Source organism: Misgurnus anguillicaudatus, chromosome 6 (assembly GCF_027580225.2).
Source record: "Misgurnus anguillicaudatus chromosome 6, ASM2758022v2, whole genome shotgun sequence".
NCBI classification, from domain to species: domain Eukaryota; kingdom Metazoa; phylum Chordata; class Actinopteri; order Cypriniformes; family Cobitidae; genus Misgurnus; species Misgurnus anguillicaudatus.
The window spans coordinates 6,794,042-6,810,171 of record NC_073342.2 but is presented as its reverse complement, the minus strand read 5'-3'; the positions used below and the strand labels follow the sequence as shown (position 1 = coordinate 6,810,171).

Sequence of the window (16,130 nt, the reverse complement as noted above, 5' to 3'; positions counted from 1 at the left end):
TTAAATTGCAAAGTATTTTTAACAGATGAAGAGTAGATGTCAGTAGATATGAAAATAAACAGTTTTAGTCAGGTGTTATTTGAAAGATCTGCTTAACTGAAGAGCAATGAAAATAATTTTGTGTGTTATTGTATTGGAACCACAAGGTGGAGCTCGTGGACAAACATCAGACCTCAGAAGAAAACATTACATAAGTGAATGTAAATAAGACAAGGATGACCAGGATTTGATTCTGTATCAAAATATCTGTGACATTAACAGTAATACTGAAACCCAGTGGTTGTTGATGTTACCCAAACGCTCATTTATGATAACCTGTATGATCTTCAGTAGACATGAGATAGGACTGATTGTCTTTAATCTACAAATGTTTGATCTGTGATAGAGGAGTTCAGTAGAGATGTGTGAGATCTGAAAGTGTGATGTTAGGTGAAGGCTTGTGTCTCTGAAAACAAACATCTCAGACACACACAGGACAGATCTTCTAAAATCAGCATGCAATGAACAGCATATATTGACAAAGATTTTTATTCAAAGTTTAATTTGTAATGCATCTTTAATTAAGTTATGCAAAATTTAAATTATAACATTTGTATTAAGATTGTGTTTCAGCTGACAGATTAAAACGAATCACATTGTTTAAAATGTGGAATAAGATATGTTTTACAATGTGTAGAGTCTGTGGACTGTGTGCATATTTTCCTGCAAAGTTTTCTTGTAAATACTGTTTGAATTAAAAAGCATGTTTAATCATGTAGGAAGAGGTCACTGATTATGTTCAAAAGAAAAAGTCTGTTCAGGTAAATGATGTAAATGAAGTGAGAGTGAGTTTGCATTGTGTTGTCATGCTTCAGTGATGTGTGAGTGTTTATAGTGCTGTGAGTTTAACACTTCATGACTGAGATCAGAACAGAACAGAATCTTCATCATCACACAAACCAAAAGAACAACAATGACTTTCATCATCATCTTCATCTGGACACTCACAGTCTTTACTCAAGGTTTGCGTTGTAACATTTTTATCATGATCATTAATTCATTGAAGAGTGAAATATTGATTTGTTTCAGTGTTGTCTTATATTTCATTCTTGTTGTTTCTTTCAGTGTATAGAGGACAGTACACTCTTACTCAGAGTCCATCAATAACAGTTCAACCAGGACAACAAGTTCAAATAAACTGTAAAGTCAGCAGTGCAGTGTGTAATGGTAATCGTTTAGCCTGGTACTTACAGAAACCTGGAGAAGCTCCTAAACTCCTCATATATTGGGCAACAAGCCGTTACACAGGAATTCCATCAAGATTCAGTGGCAGCGGATCAAACACAGATTTCACTTTGACCATCAGTGGAGTTCAGACTGAAGATTCAGGAGATTATTACTGTCAGAGTTATCACAGTGATGGTGTGTTGACACAGTGATAAAGAGTGATACAAAAACCTCTTTCAGTCAGACCGCACAGTGACTGAAAACATACACCTGACAGATACTGCAGTTGATGATGCTGATAGTTTATTTCACTTACAGATCATTTATTTAAATGAAAACTTTATAGATAATTATACATTTAATTGATTATTTATTTATTTTATTTTTTTGATAGTTGATAAATCTAATCATTATGGTTTTGTTTGTCTATTAATTTCAGTATTAAAACGGATGCAACATGGATGATTACAATTATTATTGTACAGTTGAATTCACAATATTAAAACAACTGATGATAATCACTCATATAGAGAAACATCAGTCAGTATCATTCAGTCAACAGCTGTAACACAGATACTGAAGGAGTCACACGAGAATAACTATCAAACTAGATAGAAAAGTTTGGAGACAAACTTTATGTTGGCTTGACAAAGCCTGGCCTGAACGTATAAAACAGATTGACAGAAAATTGAAATAAGTTTAGTTTAGTAGTCTACCTGGCTGTTAACATGTTTTAGTCTGAAGCAATCATGATTTAACTAAGTTAACACGATTAAACATGACGCTAGCATGATTTAGCATGAAATTATCCTGTTTTAGCATGAAGCTAGCATGATATAACTTGATGCTAGCATGAAGCTAACATGATTAAAAGACCCAACCCCCATGTCTCTATGATGTTCTGATGCAGAGATATAAGGCTCTATTTATTACATTGCTACGGTACTGTATTTGGTTGCTAGGGAGAAAATTGGCATCCAGTAGTGATTACACGTCGAATCAAAAGTAAAACGGTCCAACCCCTGTGTCTCTATGATGTTCTGATGCGGAGATATAAGGCTTGTTTATTCTGTTGCTAGGGTACTGTATTTGGTTGCTAGGGAGAAAATTGGCATCCCCTAGTGATTATACTCCAAGCCACAAGTAAAACAGTCCAACCCCTGTGTCTTTTCTTATTGAATATTTAACTTAATAAGTCAGAAACGTTTCCGCTGTTTCCTGCTTACACGTGCAGCAGGTGACGCCAATTATGGGTCCTCTGACCATCTCATTTCAGTTCTCTTCGCAACTTCTGAGGCTGCCACCTTGAATGACTGAGTACTCACCTTTTAAGGTCGCATGCTTATAAGGTTGCAGCCCTTGAATTGGGACACAGCTTATGACACTGTGCTGTAAAGATATCCATCTAGCCATTTTAAAATGGCAGTCTATGGGATCGTTGCTAGGGTACTGTCTTTGGTTGCTAGGGAGTAGCTTGGCAGTGCCCAATAATGATACTTCATAGGCTGCTTGCCAGTTTGAGTGACATAAATCAGCCCCCATGCCATGTCTCTATGACATTCGTATTTGAAAATATAACTGCTTGGATTCTGGTTGCTAGGGTGCTCAACAATGGTTGCTAGGGCATGGAGAGGAAGTAGTGAAAGTGACACTTCTATTAAAAAAATAATTATTTTAAATGAAAATCAATTAAACTTGACGCTCACACACACACACACGCACGCACGCACGCACGCACGCACGCACGCACACACACACACACACACGCACACGCACACACACACACACACACACACACACACACACACACACACACACACACACGCGCATATTAAACTGTATTATATAAACATATATTGATTGTCACTGTGCCTTTCTTTGTAAATATATTTATGCTAATAAAACGTTTATTAATTATTATTATTAATTGTATTTGTAGTACTATTGCCTAGTGATCATTATTTTGATTAATATATTTTCAGTATTCCTCCTGTTTTAATGGATGAAAAATGATTATTTAAAACCAATAAGACAAAAGATCCCTAAACCTTTTGCTGATGAGCTCTAGATTCAATGGTTGTGGCTATGAATACAGCTACGGTCAAAATCTCTTGAAGTCTCGCCGGTTGAGCGCTGTTTTCATTCATAATAAAGGCTGAGGTCGTTTCTCAATCCGACGGCTGCAGCCTCCAAAGGTCGGATTTGCAGGCTGCCTACGTCATCAAGCCTGTCTTATTTCACAATATTAACAATTATAAAATTGACTATTATTTTTGGTAAATCGTGTATTGTTGTAATATGCTTATGACTTGCGAATGTAATGCTCAGTTAACTGAAATAAACCAAGCTTGATGAAGTATGCAGCCTGCATATGCGACCTCCGGAGGCTGCAGCCTTCAGATTGAGAAACGGCCGAATATTTATGGTTTTTTTTTCATATACCCAAACCTTACAACAACATTTCACGGGATTTAGGTGGTGACTGTATGCTGTCTAGCAGAATCGCTGTTTTTCCAACTTAATCCTAACTAAATCTAACGCTAAACTGAACATCTCGCGAGATTTGGCCGCATCCGTAACTAAATCTGTCGCTAAACTGAACATCTCGCGAGATTTGGCCGCATCCGTAATGCGCTAGCCCGCCCCGAACTTGTTTCATCCGGTTTCTCGGTTCAACCAGGTAAGTGCCTCAGGACTTTCTCTCCGTTATTTTTTGAGGTATTTTTCGACGTAAATTCATAAAAGTTGTAAAAACAACGGTAAATTAAGTTCACATGATTATTTTAGACAAAATGCGATTGTTCATTTAGATATCTGTATTGTTTTGCTATAGTTTAAACGATAAACTATGTTATATAGTGCAAGTAACGTTAATTCCACACAAAATACAGGTACCTTTGCACGCGTGGTTTAAATGTGAGCTGTTTTTGTCACAATTAGAGATGTAACACGAGTTAAAGTATATATTTACTTGTTTTAACTTTCACTATAAAGTTTAGCGTTTATTAGCATTAGGGTTAGCATTTTGTTTACACGGTCGTATTGAGGGCTCCAGCCAGCATCCACTGGTGCCAACATGCAGGGGTGACGAGATGGATCATCTGTGTCTGTTTGTGAGACTTTTAAAGTTTGGCTCAAGGGTGTTGGGGAACCCTGGGTCTTATAAACAAAATATACGTGTGTTTACAATGTACTTCTGATACTGGATACCATTAACTTAAAGTTACATGCTGCTATAGCAATTCTAATAATGTGCTAAGTTGTGTTTCCTTGCCTTTCCTTGTCACTACTTTGCCTTTACATAGTTTATGCTGTCTAGACACATGTGTGGCAAGTCATTTTTTTAACTTGCATTTCATTTTTAGTTAGTAACGTCTCTCTTTCTTTTTTCTGTTCTACAGACAGGTCATTGCTTCAGCTGTGTGAGTATTTTTATAATAAATTATCTGTATACAGACTTGTAATATATGATGTAGATATTAAGTGATTATTTCTTGTTTTACATTTTATGTTCCCTAAACATCAGCCAACATCCAGTTTGTGGTGCTGCACAACAAACCCCACTTTTTAGTGGATATATTCAAGTGAACCCAAAGGCTCTTTTAAGAGCCATCCACATTGCACAGGTAAGTCAATTTTGTGTCATTTTGAATAAAGTAATTCCTTAGTAGTTTTTGTAACACCTGTTTAGGGCTGGGTATTGTTTAAAATCTTTCGATCCGGTGCCAATTTCGAGACCTCAGTTTCGATACCGGTTCCTAACGATACCTTTTCGATACCATATGTTTTAAAATCCATTGAAACATTAACAAAAATACATTAAACACACACCTTTTAAAACAAATTCTGGTAACACTTCTCACTCAGGGTAACATTATTAATACAACTGGTTGTGCTTTTTGGACTTATTAGTTTTTTTATGAAAATAAGGAAACAAAAATAAAGAAATTAAGAATATAATTAACACTGCTTTATTTTATGAAATGTAAAATGGTATTTAGCTTGGACTAACAGTATTTAAATAAGTGAGTTCATTATAGCTGCAACTTTGACAAAAGTTAAAATATTTAAATGGGTGACTGAGTTTTACTGGGAAGATTTGTATGCATGTTTGTTTTTTTGTAAACAATACTCAACTTCATGGTTATCAAAATATTAAATACATAAAAAAGCGAGAAAAAGTAGAAAACGCGTTCAATGTAATTTCATTCAAGTGAAATTAGCAAACCAGTTTTTAGTTTGTTTTAAAGGGATAGTTCGGCCAAAAACTATATTAAACCCATGATTTACTCACCCCCAAGCTGTCTGAGTTGCATATGTCCATCGTTTTTCAGACAAACACATTTTCGGATATTTTAGAAAATACTTTAGATCTTTCAGTTGATTAAATGTAATGTTACGGGGTCCACCAATAGTCCACGACCTTCAAGTCCAAAAAAAGTGCGTCCATCCTTCACAAATTAAATCCAAACGGCTCCAGGATGATACACAAAGGTCTTCTGAGGGTAATCCGTGTGGTGTTGTTGTAGAAATATCCATATTTAAAATATTATTTACGTAATTAACTACCTTCCGGTAGCGCCGCCATCTTAGACTCCTCTGTATTCAGGATGAGAGCTTACGCAGCGTACGGAGGTTTCTCTGCTGCTGCTCTGTGCCCCGCCCTCCGAATTTGTTATACGTCACTAAGAAAATTTTTCAGAAATCCTCCCCGTCACATGGTGGTGGACAGCCAATCGCCGGCGCTTTAGGTCCTTACACGCAAGTACAGGCTCTCACACAGACACAGCCGCTTGGCTTTTGGAATAGAAATTTGGCACCGAAAGATAAATAATTTTTCGATACTCAAATTATCGGAGTTTTCGTTCGATACCATAAAAGTATCGACGTTCGGTACCCAGCCCTACACCTGTTCATTTACAATTATTTTGTAAATAACTGACTGCTTTACAATAATATTTCAATAACAGGGACATTTTGCCAAAGGATTGTATTGTTTATTGAAATGCATATTAGTGCTGAGCTCATGAGCTCCTGGTGATGTGCGCATTCATACAGTAGCTTCCATATCGATTCTGACACAATTTTGAAGGTAGTGTTACAGATCATACTGTAATTCCTCAAATAAAGACGGGGGCCTTTATTTACCTAAACAGCCGAAGGTAACAGGCTTTTATTTGAAGCAGGCTTTTATTAGAGACAATCCTTTATTTCAAATTCCATCTGTTTGATAAATAATTGTTTTACATTAGCCGTTAAATTAAAAGTGATAGTGTTCTAGTGGATAGAGATCATTCATTTTTAACCATAATTTTTTCAAGGTTGTTGAAAAGTCCGTCACTAGCATTAAATGAGACCCATCCAATGTAGCTACTGCCATCTATTGGCAGCTGTGCATTATGATGAACTTGAATACATTTAGGAGATAACACCGCGCTCACATTATCCAAACCATGCCCCAGCGCGATCGTCCCCCCTCTATACTCCATGCACGCATTCACACTGTACTTTTATCAATCTGAGCCCGGGCGAGCTTTTGTCATTAGAATGCATTTGTTTTGAACAAAGCAGGAGGTAAAGCACTCTCTTAACACTGGAACCCATCGTAATGTTAAGTCTGTGTTTTTTATTCAGAGTCGTATGAAGCCCTCTCACATGCCTATGATATCGCTTAATTGATATGTCGCGTGTGCACCGTAGATATTCACTTAGCCCTGCTGCGTGCATTAAAAGGTTTTAACGAAGGCAAATGAAGGTGAAAGCTCGCACAGTTGCGATTGCGCTCACACTGCGCCTAAAAAGCTTTGGAGTATAAACTGAAGCTTTGTTTATACTCGTGCTTTGGTCCGCAACACAAGCCTCAGCAGATCGCGCGCGTGTATCACCAAACGGACGAGGCGTTTACGGAGCATTCACACGGGCCGCAAGTAAGCTCTCACTCATTTCCCCGACACTCATCTTTCCCTTGCCTTAATTTGAGACCGGCCTTTATTTGTCTGCGATGATCACGCCCCCGGCCACTATCAGAGGCCCGGCGTTTATTTGAATAATGGCTTTAATTTGAGGAATTACAGTATATTTAGTCTGAGGTCATACGGAAAGGACGCAAGCATGTGACCCGTTGAGAACGTTAAAGGAGTAGTCCACTTTGTAGATGTGGCCCATTGACTTACCATAGTATTTTTTTTCTTACTATAAGTCAATGGACCCCATCTTTAAAGTGGCCTACTCCTTTAAGTGGGGAGTAGAGAACGATGAGCTGTTTTTTTTTTCCACTATTGTCTCCGTCTTGCACGCACACTCGTCTGCACTGCACATCCTTTCCTAAGTGTGTGCTCTCTTTCTTTATAAGCAGATATCTTAACTTTAATATCATCACTCACCCATTCAGCAGTTTAAGTAGAATTGCACATAAAGACTGCATGTCGTGTCTTAAGCAATTTATAATAAACCTATTGCGTGGCATTTTATTCACACTCTTAATGTACGTACACACTAGTGCTGTGTTCAAAATATCGATACGACGATACATCGTCATGGACGCCTGACGATGCGCGCATCGATACAGCACCTTCCGTATCGATTCGGATGCACTTATGAAAGCAACGTGTTGTGACGAATTGCTGTTGATCTGTGATCCATATGGAAAGGACGCATGTGTCCCGTGGAGTACGTAGAGTTAAAGGTAGCGGAGTATACTTTCACTTTGCGTGTCTGTCTCGCTGGCGCACGCGTCTGCATAGCGAGCCACGTACTCGCTCTCTCTCTCTCTCTCTCTCTCTCTCTCTCTCTCTCTCTCTCTCTCTCTCTATCTATCTATCTATCTATCTCTCCGTGCGCGCGTATTTAAAATCAATGAGTTCAGTATGAAAGCGCAGATATCTTAGCCTATACCACTGCAAAGAGCTTTATTAGCCATGCTCTTATAAAACAGTACTAAAGCATTTGAGAAAAAACATGACAAAGATTTGCATGTGAAAAGTGTATGTTTAGAGAAGAGATACAGAGCTACTTCAAACTATAGCATTCACATTAATAATCTGATTTCTACTAAATAGTATTAACTCTGACTGCATGTTTATAGATGTATTCATAGATATAGAATAATGAGAGACAAATATAATGCCTAGAGTAAGACACTATCTTTGTAAAACTGCTTTTAAAAAAACATAAGTACTAACTCTGGGATTTTAAGCATTTCTATGTTACCCCAAAAGCTAATAAATGAATGGCAAAAACACAACTGTTACAACACTGCTTATTCAATAAACAAATAATAATAATAATAATAATAATAATAATAATAATGTTACTAAATTCTGAACAAAAAATGTCATTCAAAATAGTCTTGTATCGTGATGCGCATCGTATCGGGACCATTGTATCGGGATACGTATCGTATCGGGAAATTGCTGGCGATACACAGCCCTAGTACACACCGCCGCAGACCTAAGCTTCCAAAGAAGCTCAGACCGCCCGGTCAAGGATGCTTGTCAAAAAGTACGGGGAAGCTTGTTGACGCTTTGGCTGCTCTGAAGTCTGTGTAACCATGAAATGTTAATGAAAAAAAAACATTGACATTATAAACATTTTATAATGACAGCAGTTTTATAATCGTTTTGGTCACATTTGGTCTGGAAAAAAAATTAGCTATTATTATTTTATTGCATCTGTGCAATTGGTTAAATCTGTGTTACTGTGAAACATGAATCTCGGATTACCTGCGATGTTACTATATGGATTAATACATAGTGTTATCGATGCTTAAATGATACGCTATGCAGTTCTACTGGCAAGACACAGACACATTTGAGTATCAGTAAAATATTATAAATCATCAGCACGCACTTCACAAACTCACCGGGAACACCAACTATACCAGCTATTTTATCCCATGCCTCGTTCTTTTATAACTGGTCCCTATATGAAAATAATTTAATATCATAAATGATAGGAAACCCAGCAACAGCGATTATCAATTTCTACACAAAACGAAAGTTAACATTGTATGTTTCTCCAGAATCAGCCAGCAAAGAACGTCTAGGTTATATTCCGATTGGTTGCTGCCGTTTTGCCGCTGCTTGCCGCTGAACTGCGTCATAGCTCATTATCATAAAGTTGAGCTTCTTTCATTTTTCTGATTGACGCTATGGTCCCTCAAGACGCCAAAAATGCGACGCTAATGGATTTGACGCCCCTTGCAGCTGAGAGAAGCCAGCTTTCATTGTAAATTAATGACTTCCAGTAACTTTGGAAGCTCAAGTCTGCAGCGGTGTGTTTGTACAGTTATAATACAGTAATCAGGCTTGTGCATAATTTAGAATTGAATTGAGAATGACTCCTGAATTCCAATTAAATTCTTGAATTTGAATTGAATTTAAATTAAAGGAAGCAGAATTGCAATTCAATAGAAATGTATATATATTTAAAAATGAAGCTTTACAGTAAATGTCAGAAATGATTGCATTACATATTCTATTAGTTTGAACTACTTGTACAGATTACATTAACAGGAAATGTTTTTCCCTAGCAATTAATGTTAAAAACTCTAGTCACATTACAAATAATTAAGTTTGATTTTTTTGTAATTGTAATTTTGTGGAACATGATGGAACATGAAATGCTTTACTTTAACCAAGTATTTAAAATGGTTGCCAAACAATTTTCTAAAGTAACTTTCCTAACACTGAATCTATTTGAGATTCTTTCTGTTGTGTGACTGTGGAATTTCTTTGAATTGCCATCACTGATTTATATAAATGACTGGATTGCGCATAGAACGCTTAACGTAACAGCGTGAGATGAAGCCAGCGCAGAGTTCGAGCCGCCATCTTGGTATACCCAACCGGCAGAGGGTGTCATTGACTTCCATTCAAAATCATGTTTTAAATTCACCCGCTTTACAGCGTATCAGTCACGCAAGATTATTTTTAGGATATGTGTACGTAAATTAACTGTTAATTCTGGTGTTATTTTCAATGTTTATGTTTTAATCGGGCAGGAAAATGGATTTATAAAAAACCGTTAAGGTGAGTGTGTCTGCTGCGTTCTGTTAATGACACGGGTATAAATAAAGTTTTTTCTGAAATTCAGCTACACGGTCAGCGTTATTTCTCTAAATAAGTTTAGGTAACTTGTAAGTTTAGATGACATAAAACCAGCAAATTATTACATGCACATACGGTACAAAGTATGATTATTTATATAGATTTCAGAATGAGCACGTTTGTCATTAATACTAAATGCTGCGGTCTGTCTGCTGATCTGATACTGTAATGAAGATGAATGTATAATAACTGATTAAAAACTAAAATGTACAACTTTCAGTAAATAACTATGTACATTCTTAGGACGTTTTTGTTTTAATAATGTACTTGGTAACTTCAGATATAAAAACGAAGACTTGTAAAGTGATGTTTTATCATTAAAATCTGATCGCGTCCATTGATTTAATAGAATGTTTGGGTATACCAACATGGCGGTGCGGTGGCTTCACAGTTGTGACGTCATGCGCAATCCAGTCATTTATATAGATCAGTGATTGCCATGCATTTAATTCTGCTTCCTGTCATTCCAATTCAAATTCAACTTCCTGTAGGGCTGAGTCAATTAAAATACCAATTCATGAATTGAATGGAGGCCAATCCTGAAATTCTAAATTGTGCACAAGCCCGACAGTCATGCATTTAGAAACAAAGACGACAAAGAGCTGCAGGTGTAAAGTGTGTGTTTAGGTGAAGAGAGTTCAGAAATTGTTTGCGATACACAGCCCTAATGGATATGACTAACTTGGGAATGCTGTGTATGACTTAGGGGATAGCAGAAACACAATAGGTTGATGATGATGCTGTATGTTTTTGTATAACTTTAATCATACCTTGCCTGAACTTTAAACCAAAATGTGTCTTTTTGTTCTTTTAGGACTCTTTCTATTGGACGTCTTATTCATTATTGTAAGTAACACTGTCGGATATTACAGATTTGCAGTATCTTACAAAAGTATCTTACACCCCTACATTTCAGCAACCATTTTAGTATATCTTCTCAAGGAACACTACTATAGAAATTTGGATATATTTTTTGAGTAGTCAAGTGCAACTTGTATAGTAGTATAGATTTACTGTTCTATGAACATACAGCCATTATTGTCAATATAGCTGGCACCAAAAGCGAGTACACTCTAAGTGATTATAAATGTATATCATTTAACAATACAAAGCCTATTCATTATGTTCATGTTTTTATTTGCTAGACCTGACCCTACACATTTTGTTAGCTTGTATTAGAGCAGTTTAAAAAAAAACACATGAGTGCTGCTAACATTGCTTTACAGAATGTTACAGAAGGAAGTGGAAGGTCAGACTATCAGTGTTCAAATTATATGTCACACACTACAGTAAGTCAGTGCATGGATGTCGTTCCACAAGGAAGCCTCTTTTGAAGCTGGCTTATAAGAAACCCCACAAACATTTTGCTGAAGATAACCTAACCAAGAGCATGGATTAAAGGAACCATATCCTGTGGTCTTAAACGATCCTAAACATAAATGTGGTGTCTAGCATGTGTGGTGTTGGGCCATGCAAACCGAATTGTTGCAGTGTGTGGCATTTGATCTAAGCACTGACAATCTGACCTTATGCAACTTGTAATGCAATGTTGGCAGCACTTATGGGTTGTTGTTTTTAAGTCAGCTTTTGCACCTGACGTACAGCATGAGGACTACAACATTTATTATCACATAGGGTGTACTCACTTTTGTTGTCAGCTATTTTGACACTAATGGCTGTAGGTTTAGTTATTTTCAGAGGATAGTAAATCTATTCTGCTATACAAGTAGCACATTGATTCTAAAATTTTATTTGTAAGTATTGTCTAGGGTTGGGAATCGTTTGGACCATCATGAATTGATTCAGAATCAATTCTTAGATCCCGGTTTGATTCAGAATCGATTCTTGATATACTAATTAGCATATTTTTGATGTCATCTCAAAGCCAGACTAGTTTTGCGCTTTTGCTACTAGTCTCTGAACTGTCATATACTGTACTTTAATGCAACTAAGTGATCAATAATGTCATTCCAGGAAGACCATCCCAAAGTATATTTTGTTTTCTTGCAATTTAGAAACAGGGCTGTCCTAGATGTATTTGTTTATTTCTTTCTCTACTGCTTGTGTAAGTTCCACTTTAGGTGCTCGTGCACGGTGCGCTCTTTTAAGTTGTCCGTGTGCAGCACCGGACAACGTCACATTATTATTTTCGAAGCGAACATTTAAGAATCGATTCTTGACATTTGTGAATCGATTTAGAATCTGCCATGTCCGCATTGCGATGCATTGAAGAATTGATTTTTTTTTTCCCGCCCCTACTTTTGTCCTTTGAGATGATATACTAAAACAGTTGCAGAAATGTGAGGGGTGTACTCAATTTTGTGAGATACTGTATCTAGAGTTGTCACAAAAAGTTTATATTTTCCATTATAATATAAAAGTTGTGATTTTTATTATTCATAACACATTTAGAAAAAATTTAAATAGAAAAACAGATAAATATAGTAATGTCCTGCTCCATTTACAATAATAAATGTTCTCGTTTATATTTACTGTGTATGTTGTAATGTTATTTAATATTATGTATGCTGGTTTATCTTTACAGTGTAACTAACTTTTTTTTCTCTGTTTGTTGTTTGTTGTATGTTCTTGTCTTGTCCTTTCAATACCTTTTAAATTAAATTTCGAACCTTTACTTTGCTTAAATCTTCACCGCTGTTCCATTCTGTACTTTCACTTCATCAACTAATAAAATAACTGGCCATGCCCCCCCCCCAAAATGCTGCTGCTCTGCTTGCTGCTTGCTTGCCTGCAACCCCAACGCACCCCAATGCAATCTACCAATGCAAACCTGACAAATGCATCTTGCTGCTTGCCTACGCATCTTAAAAAAATGGCCAGAGGCTGAAAACGTATAAAAACGTATAAAAACGCTTCTTGTGATTCTGAAAAAACGCTTCTTGTGATTCTGAAAAACGCTTCTTGTGATTCTGAAAACCCCCTTCCTGTGAGCCTTAAAATCTTCTTCCTGTGAATCCAACTACAAAAACCAAGTTAACATTGACACCAGTTAGTGAACTACAACTACTGCAAGAGAAAAGGAGCTCCAAAACATCTCTTCCAGTACACCTTGCTGCCTGTTGTCTTCAAGAAGGACCACTGATTCAAGCTCAGCTTTTGAAGCCTACCGTTTAACGTTACATTAGTTACATTTTTGTGGTGTTGTTTATCATACAGGTATATTTTATTTAAATAGATTTTATAAGGTATATACAATTAAATAGTCTTTCTGTAGTCTCTGTTAATCACATTTTGATACAAAAAATTTACTGTACAGTAGACGTTAAAGTGTATTTGGGTGACATTTTATTTATTATAAACATAACATCCGTGTTACTTATTACATTAATCTGAGTTAATAAATCTGTGCCAGTATTACATTAGTCTGAGTTATAACATTTTGGGTGACATTTTATTTATTATAAACATTCTGCTACATATTACATTAATCTGAGTTAATAAATCTGTGCCAGTATTACATTAGTCTGAGTTATAACATTTTGGGTGACATTTTATTTGTTATAAACATTCTGCTGCATATTACATTAGTCTGAGTTAATAAATCTGTGCCAGTATTACATTAGTCTGAGTTATAACATCTGTTTTACATTAGTCTTAGTTGTTACACCTCTTTTAAGTATTACATTAGTTTTGAGTTGTTTAATCTGTGCTAGAATTACATTAGTCTGAGTTATAACATCTGTTTTACATTAGTCTGTGTTACATTTGGGTTAAGTCTTACACTAGTCAGTTATAATATCTGTTTTATATTAATCTGAGTTATTAAGTCTGTGCTAGTATAACATTAGTTCTCTTTTTGCATTCCTGTTTATCTCATATATAACTTCAGTGGATAAGTAAACAGTAAAAATTTCCTTAAATCTTATTTAATCTGTGTTGGGAGAGTGTGAATCATACGTGAAGTTGTGTGCTGTATAACACCATTGTGATTTAAAGCAGTCGTGCTTACAGTTAAGCAATATTTTCATATATTTGTGTGTCATATATTTAACTTCATTGAGTAATTGATTGCATAATAGACATTACCTGTGGCTATAAGTTCATAATCAGTCATATATTTTAAAATTGATCTGTTTAAGCATTACATCTGCTCCACCTAGTTGCTTCGTATATCTCAATACGTTACTGTGTAGTTGATTATATAGGCATTTTATACAAGTAAAAAGATACTAAAAGGTGTTATTGGTTTAATTATTTGCATAAACAAACAAAAACAGGCATTACTCGTTTATACACAAATTTAGTGTAAACATTGTTAACATGCCGAGAAAAGGAAAGAGAAGTGAAGCCCAGAAGCAACGTTGGAAGGTAAAAGCTCCATTAGACACCAGCAGTATTGCCAGTTCTGCGACAGGTACAGATGACCTGAACCCATACGTGCTGTCTGTTGTGGCGTCCCACTGTCAAAGCGATCCAAGGTACAACATTTATTCTAGAGGCAGCCAGTGTACTTGCAATGCATTAATGTTTCTCGCAATGCATAGTGAACATAATGAGTTGCAAAGTTTGGATTTAGATTGCATATTGCAAAAGGGTGACGCTGTGTACACTAGCGTGAAACAATCACTAGAGCGTAATGGACAGTTTCTTAACAGTTTTTTACATTTTGACGAGCTTCCAAACACAATTGAGACAAACTCACAGTGCTATAACGTTGTCAAACATCCCCTAAAGTTTGGATTACTAAGGGATACACCTGCACTAAGGGGGTCTGAAAACCTTGAAAATACTCTGCAATGTCTGAGATTTGATATAAAATATGCCCTACTGATCTGTGGAGTCCATTGCATCGCGGTGTTCAGAGATTGCTCAGGGAGGTTTGGATATTTTGATTCGCACTGCAGAACGCCAGATGGCATGCTTGCTGACGAAAGCACAGGTACTGCCGTAATGTTGACATTTGCCCATTTAGAAGACCTTATAGAGAGACTGTTGCTGTTGTTTCAAGGGTGTTTACAGTTGAGTGATCAGGAACAATTTGATCTGCTGCCAGTATCATTTACAAGGACAGTTGCTGATGGATATGAACTGACTAAACAAGATGAAATGCATGTTGTAACTACCACTGCTGAAAATATAGCCCAAGATAAAAGTATACAATTAAGTGAACTTGGTCCAGACATACTTCAAATGACATCAAATGGTTCTTTTCAGCAACTGACATTGTCAGCTCAAAATTCCCAACAATTACAACCAACAGTTGTAAAGCAGCAATCTAAAAAACTTAACATGACTCGAAGACGAAAAGTGTATTGGAAAAAATGGCATGAGGAAATGGTTTCACAAAAAGATACTTGTGGCAAAAAACAGGCTGTATCTCACAATAGTAATGAAGAAAACAAACAGAATAAAAGGAAATTAATGAAACACTATAAATACAGAAAAAGTGCTGAATACAAGGAAAAAAATAAGCAGGCAATGAGAACCAAGTATTTGATGGATGTCAATTATAGAGGAAAACTCATACAAGTAATGAAAACCCGTTATACACATATTACGGAATACAAGGACAAAAAAAAGAGTAATTTCATCACTAACTACAGGAATGATGAACAATTCAAAGAGAGAAAAAAAATATACATAACTACCAATTACAGGAATGATGAACAATTCAGGAAGAAACAAAAAAACTACATAACTACCAATTACAGGAATGATGAAAAATTCAGAGAGAGACAAAAAAACTACATAACTACCAATTACAGGAATGATGAAAAATTCAGAGAGAGACAAAAAAACTACATAACTACCAATTACAGGAATGATGAAAAATTCAGAGAGAGACAAAAAAACTAC

General features: G+C 36.2%; 1 long non-coding RNA gene across 1 annotated transcript; it reads left to right on the top strand.

The window, feature by feature from the left end:
* Nucleotides 1-4,548: 4,548 nt before the first annotated feature.
* Nucleotides 4,549-14,199, top strand: LOC141364253 (uncharacterized). The gene is made up of 3 exons (XR_012369928.1): nt 4,549-4,628; nt 4,733-4,832; nt 11,128-14,199. It is a non-coding gene; the product is annotated as an uncharacterized lncRNA (long non-coding RNA).
* The last annotated feature ends 1,931 nt before the right edge of the window (nt 14,200-16,130 follow it).